Raw genomic sequence first — 7,115 nt, forward strand, 5'->3', positions numbered from 1 at the left:
TCAAACCGAGAAAAGCAGAACGATACGAGAGATATTGGGTAAAGATAAGAAAGGCGAAACGGTCTTCATGACGGTCCTCATTATTTTAGTGCTTTTTGTTTAGTTTCACAGATAATAATAGAAAAAAAAATCATGAAAAAAATTTTAGTCCTGATCATTGCCGCTCTACTTTTCGTCGACACTCAGAGTTCATTGGTGCAAATCGTAGGAGAGTGGGTAAAGCACTCAACTCAATTGAAGGGTCTTGTGAAGACATGGAAGTCTATTTTAGGGTAAGTGAAGTTCGAAGTTAAATATATTGCTACATTGGAATTAAACTTATGTCTGATGTTTTGTAGTTTTAAATCAGTACCCTAAACCAGGGGTGTGCAACCTGCGGCCCGCGGGCCAAATGCGGCCCGTTGATAAAGGTTGTGCGGCCCGCGGAGACGCTGGAAATTTCTAATTTACTAGCAAATGAGTCCAAATATTCCACATTTTTTGTGCAGATTAATGCGCCCGGTGGTATTTTTCTGCGACCTGGCAATAATGCGTCTATAAAAAAACGCGACTTTTACTTGTTAACTCAATATAAGCATATTTGGTATACAACCAAGTAAAATCAACTTTTGGTGCGGCCCGCCATCTAATCATGGTAAATGTATTTGGCCCCCACAGTGAAAAAGGTTGCACACCCCTGCACTAAACGTTTGTTTTTTTCAGAGACAAATCATTAGCTGACATGAGTTTAGGAGAAATGAACGAACTGCTGAGCGACACGAATTTCATTGCGTTAATGGACGCAATTCAGCAAGAAACCGAAATGATCCAGAGAGGCTTAAAAGACTTTTAAATTAGGTACAAACATGTTTATGAATTTTCACATGTTTTAGTTGGTTTGTAAATAGTTGTAAAACAAGCATAAAACTAACTAACAAATCGCACACTCTGATTAAGCTAAAGTGGTCCACTGTGTTCAAATATACAACTTAGGCTACTCATCTTTCATCTAATATTGGGCATCTTCAGTGTCGTTGTCTAGTCTAATAGAGTAAAGAAAACTTTTAACGTTCAGGAAATATTTGTTAATATTAACTTAATAAAATTACAAAAATCAATAAAAATACAAAATTTTATCACAAATGCCATCATATTTGTTTTCTAAAAACAATCAGCATTTTTGTTTTTTAGACTGAAATCCAGGAATGCTGTAAAGATTGTTCATCACAGCGAATAAAATGTTATGACAAAATGTTGTTTACCACTTTCTGTATTTATTCCACTTTAGACAGATGTGTTAGTAAGTGGGCCTAAGAGGCAAAAAAACGCAACACGTTATTGAGAAATGAAAAAAGTCTCAATTGAAAGTGTCGTTTTAATATCAAGCAATATGAGTCAAAAATGCAAATAAAATAAATCTAAAAAAAATACTCACAGTTACCTAATAATTGAGAAACAGCAGTTCTTGGTCAACCAATATTTTGTAAAGGTAAGCTTATAAATTAACTAACAAAATAGCATGCAAATTCGATGCAACAGTCATTGTTGCACTGATATTGTGGGAAGGATAGGCATTGTTGTCATTTTAAGTTGCTATACTCGATGACAGTATAAAATGACTTTGGTATTGTATCATTTAGGTCACACTTTCTAAACATTGCTGCAATTGACGTGATTTAGCATGTATTGGACATTAGACATTGGTTCCACTCAGACAAACTTAGTTATTGCACAAACGATGCAAAAAACGATTGTACAACATAACATGTCGTGTTTTCGGATTGCAAATAATAAAAAAACAGAAGTCGTCGCGTTTACGTAACAATTTGAACAGGAAACCAACATTTTATTGTCTCAAAGTTTGAGTGTTTAATACAAAGTGATTAAAACAACTGTTGGTTTGGAATCAACTACCGGCATACCACCTTAGTGCTTATTGATAATAGGCTACATAAAGTATTTTAAAATTGTAAAAACATTTTTTTTTCGGAAAATGTCACAAAATATAATGGAGCTGTAGATTAATGTTTTGTACTTAAATCAGAAGACGATAAATCAGAAGTCCACGTTACATTACGACACAATTAAAAGTTCTATTCTATTAAAACTAAAATCTAAGAAATGGGAAAATTTAGGAAAACAATAAATTATCCTTGCACACTCTTTCTGTTACCTTTTCAAGTTCAAAAGTTATTAACAAAACCAAATATGTTATTTAATGTGGTTGATTGACTTTACCACTAGTTTTAATTTAAATGTTATTTCCTGATTAAAAGGAAACTTTGCACCGTGCACCCTGTAACCTTGGGGCAGTTTCACATCTATTGATAATGTAAACAAAGCACAATGTTGGTAAAAATCGTGACATAATGGGATTTTCCCAACAAGAATTCGTGCTTCCTGTTGATATAGCGAACTTATTGTTCCTCTTTCAAATTCCAGCAAAAAGCGTTAATGAAACTTTAAGGAAGTTGATCACAGCACAAGGTTTGTCACTTTTATGATAAAATGCCCATTAAATTGCCCGAACATACATGTTTTACGAAATGTTGTGTAATTGATACCACATGCTTATCTTAATGTTTGTACGTATCGCTAGTCAATGTGGCAATAAAACCTTTCATGAAAAACTGGTCAGTAGTTTAACCCTGAATTATATTTTGATGTTGTAAATAGATTAATTTGGCATGTATAACAACCACACTGTTAGCAATTCTATTTCTACATTTTCTTATAATACTCGTTGCTACAATACAATGAATACATAGACTGACAAACTGTTACAAAATTGCTTGGCAACGTCATACATTTCGCGTGCGCGGCAATTTATGCAGTCATTTTCTGGCGAACATGTTTTGATGCTAAACATTATATATGTGCCAAACAACTTTACCCCGTTAAACTGACTGCAATGAAACCCTTGTGAGAATGTAGAACAGCAAAACACATAAAAACCGCCCAGTTAGGTGAGCTTGGGCTTGAAGTGATTTTGATAGGTTTTATAGTCAAAAGCGAACGAAGCGAAATCAAGCAACGATTTTGAATTATCCAACAACTGATTTGAACTTTTCTAGGTTACCAAAGAAAGCGTAAGATAGAAAACAGGCATGATGGTTTGATCAATATAAATACAGCTGGGGAAATGTAAATTAGCAAATGATTGCAACAATTTTGGGGCAGTAGAAAATTTGATTATTCGAGAAAAGTTGGTTTAACAAAGAAATGTTCCCACATTTGATAAGCTGAAGAAAAGTTCCAAACCAATTAAAAAAATGAAAATTGCCGTAGATATGCGTAACATGTGATCAGCTTCTTGAAATCAAGGTACTAGTTAGAAAGCCTATTATGATTGACATGTGACCTTTTGCTTTTTTCCACACTTAAAGTAAATTTAATTTAATAGAGACGAAAGTCGTGACCAAGCTCCGTCTTCCAAATGGGATTTCGTATTGTCCACTGCATGAGTCTATTACCTTCCGTGTTTCATAGTGTATTTTTACTTTCAGGTTTGAAAGTGTGTATAAATACAGCATTGAGAAAGCAGATTGCAGTCAGAAAGGTGGCAAACTAGCGGCGAACGGGAAAACGATTTAAGAACCGTTAGTAGTGTTGAAACAAAAGACGCTTGAAGATTAGAAATGTAATATTTTAGTTAAGCGGTTTAAACGGTTTTAGTGATTTGGGTTTCCTAAAAAAAGCAGAACTGAACAAAAATACGTTCCATGTTGCAATTTAACATGATGTATTTGATGCTTTCTGAAAAAAATAATTTCAATGTTTCAGATTCACAGATTATATTTGAGACAGAAAAGAATCATGAACAAAACATTTGCCTTGATTGTTGCCTCTCTTCTTCTCGTCGACGTCAACGCGTCAAGTGTGTTTCGCGCCAGAAGCAGAGCTGATGGTGAAAAGGCAGACAAAAAGTCATGGGGGCAACACACAGTTGAATGGTTGGGGCATGCAGCAAAATGGATGTCGATGTTTGGGTAAGTTAAACATAACGTAAAATAACGTTTAAACACTCAAACTTTAGAAATCATAGTACGCCAGGCCTATGGAAGGCACTGTACAGAATCAGTCGGTCACCAATCATTTATCATATGGCAAGGCGTAGGCTGGAAAGCCTGCGGTGGGATTCGAACCCACGACATGAGTCTCTCCGAGACTCGCACTCTACCACCTGCGAGCGACACAGGCTCAGTTGAAAAGCCGCCGAAAGTGATAACCGCTGGTTTGCATCAAAGCTGTATGGTTGATCCCAGCTATTCATCTATGTCTAACCCAAACTTTAGATTTAGGATTTGTACAGAACCGATTTTCTGTCAAGTTGTTATCGTTGCCAAAATATTCATTTGCGTGTTTTTTTGGTTTTTGTTTTAGAGACAAATCGTTGGCTGATATGAGCCTACGGGATCTGAATGATCTGCTGAATAACAACGAGTTCATGCAGTTAATGGACGCAATTGACCAAGATGCTCAACAAAAAGATGCCGCAGAAAGAAAATTCGCTGATATTGAGCGACTCTTAGAAGGGTAAAAAACGGCTCAGGCAAGTTCCAGTTATTTTTTTAATGTTTCAATCAGTTAATCAATGTTTGTATAATGCACATTAAAACATATTCACAGTAAATTGTATGTAATCAAAGTTTGGATTTGACTTACTTGTAGTTGTAATTTTGTCAAAATGTGATCTAATTTCTTAAAAATAATTTTGCTTTTGGAACACTATATACGGATCTGTTCATAAGTTTAATGGTGAAAATATTATTTTCATCATTAAATTTTGCTTTTCAGACTGAAATCCAAGAAAGCATCTATGGATTCTTCATATACTCAGAATAAAATTTTGGACGATGTTAATAAAACAACGTTGTATTAAAAAACTTCGCTTGTGTTTGTTTAAGGTTGAACCAGTAGTTCAGAAACTTTTCAAATATATTTTACCAGCCTTTCCTTAGCAATACTTAAGCCCACTAAGTCCTAGATAAACAGAGCGTTAATGATGGAAGCATATCTCAGCGGAAGGAACGCTTCAGTTAACAACACAAAGTCAAATGTCACAATGCGAAATAATTCTTACAACAACATTCAAATTACATTTCATGTAGTTTTGGGTGACTACTGGCATAATCATGACTCAAAGGAAGTTGAACACATCACAGGTGGAATACGCAAACAATCGCGTTCGTTAGTTTCTTGTAATTGTCTAAAAAAACATTACGAGTTACGACACTCAAAAGAACTCACTTTTGCAAACAAGATTTTTACAGTACTTCAAACTTTCAGGGGTCCTGATAGTTTTGCGTTTCGTAGGCCACACTTTGGGATCGCTGCGTGAGACTGCTAATTAACACGAAAAACGACAAGAAGAAAAAAAAGAGCAATAATAAATAAAAAATGGTACAAAAAGAAAGAATAAAGTTCATTGACCAACTAATTTTTGCAGCAGTTTTTTATTTTTTTATTTTTACATAAACAACCAAATTTTCTAGACAAGCCGCACATGATACGTAATAGGGATTCCAATAGATCACATTGCGTCATTTCTATATTTTTCTTACATGCTTAGCATCGTATGCCGTTAATGTGACGCCAAAGAGCAATTATTTCAGACATTGCTTCGTCGCAAGCCTGCTTTGCATACGACTTTTGTGGCAATTGATAATCGCCTTTGTCGTATGTAATATAGTCCAAAACTTGGAATTTCATTTAAAATAATTTTATGACTTCCTTAATATTTAAAATTTTTGAAGGCCGGTCCGCGATAAAATTTCATTAACCGAAAGCGGGCCGCAGTGAAAAAAAGGTTGCCGATCCTTGGTCTAGAGTTCGTTTTGGGTCAGGAACTTATAAACGAAGGAGCTATAGTTCAATAACTTAAAAAGGTAAGTTTGCCCTCTGGTGATGTAACGAAAAGCGGAACTGTTTAGCAAATGTCCTTTCGCCATGTAGAGTAAGCATGCCTGTTTCGCCTTGTAGGCAGTGGTAAAGCCCATAGGTTTTTTCACTCTTGAGTTCTTGTGTACATGTTATTGTCGTACCAGCAGTTAGCTGTAAATGGGCCAAAACACTCAAAAAACAACCCCAAATCCCGTCCGAAACCAGAAATTCTGTTGCAATAAAGCCTCTTAGGCATAAAAGTTATACTTAACGAGGTGGAATTGCGGCGCAAATGTAGAGAGTGTGTCACTACTTTATCAAAACTAGTCACTTCTTGAAGCCTGAACCAGATACTGATGCTGTAAAAAACTTAATTCGACATGTATAACAACCACACGTTTTGCGCGTTTTGTTTCAACATCCTGTTGAGAATACTCGTCGTTACAATACAATAAAGATATCGACTGAATAATCTTTGAAACACGCAAACATGCTGAACTGAGAAGAAGCACAGCTACCATATCCAAAAATTCGTTAACCTGTTACGTTTGTCTGGCGACTATATACATTACGTCATGTATAACTTTAGATGGAATATGCATCAATTGCCACAGTTAGGAATAGATTTAACAGTGTGACATGCCAAGTCAAACCAATAGAAATTGATGTTGACAAAAAACTATTGGCAGTGTTTGTGTTGTAACGAAAGACATTTTAGGTTACATGAATTTTAACAAGTCCAATCATCTCATTAAAAAACTAGATCTCATATCAACAACTGTTTCCCTTATTCTGTAAAGGCCAGAACCCTGAAATATTGGCTCACTTGGCTCACCACAAAACACAAAGCTACCGAACTCTTGTTCAGTGTTTGAGCGAAAACACGATGTACAAAATTAAATCCATAGTTAACACAATCCTGGCCACTCGTCGAAATTTTGTTGTATAAAAAGAATTGATCCATTGATGCACGCTTGTTCCAAACATGTTTGGCCTGCATGAAGGTTATGTCAAGTAGGTGCCACAAATTTTAAGAAATAAGAGAGAATGTGTACGCCTATGCCAAATAAGAAAACAATCGCACAAAACAAAAAAGCCCAAATTTTCGATTACACGGTGAAAAGTAATATATGTTTCATAAATGTGATTATCTTCCCTTAAATACCTCATAAGCAGTAAAAACTTTTATTCGACTGTCTCTTTTTTGACTGTCTCGATTGCAGCGACAATGAGATGAAAGAATAGAGATAAAA

General features: G+C 35.3%; 1 long non-coding RNA gene across 1 annotated transcript; it reads left to right on the top strand.

The window, feature by feature from the left end:
* Positions 1-118: 118 nt before the first annotated feature.
* LOC145203644 (uncharacterized) lies at positions 119-1,228 on the top strand. The gene is made up of 3 exons (XR_013853357.1): positions 119-272; positions 703-837; positions 1,171-1,228. It is a non-coding gene; the product is annotated as an uncharacterized LOC145203644 (long non-coding RNA).
* Positions 1,229-7,115: the final 5,887 nt, after the last annotated feature.

The sequence above is a fragment of the Phallusia mammillata genome, chromosome 8, assembly GCF_965637545.1.
Source record: "Phallusia mammillata chromosome 8, kaPhaMamm4.hap1.1, whole genome shotgun sequence".
NCBI classification, from domain to species: domain Eukaryota; kingdom Metazoa; phylum Chordata; class Ascidiacea; order Phlebobranchia; family Ascidiidae; genus Phallusia; species Phallusia mammillata.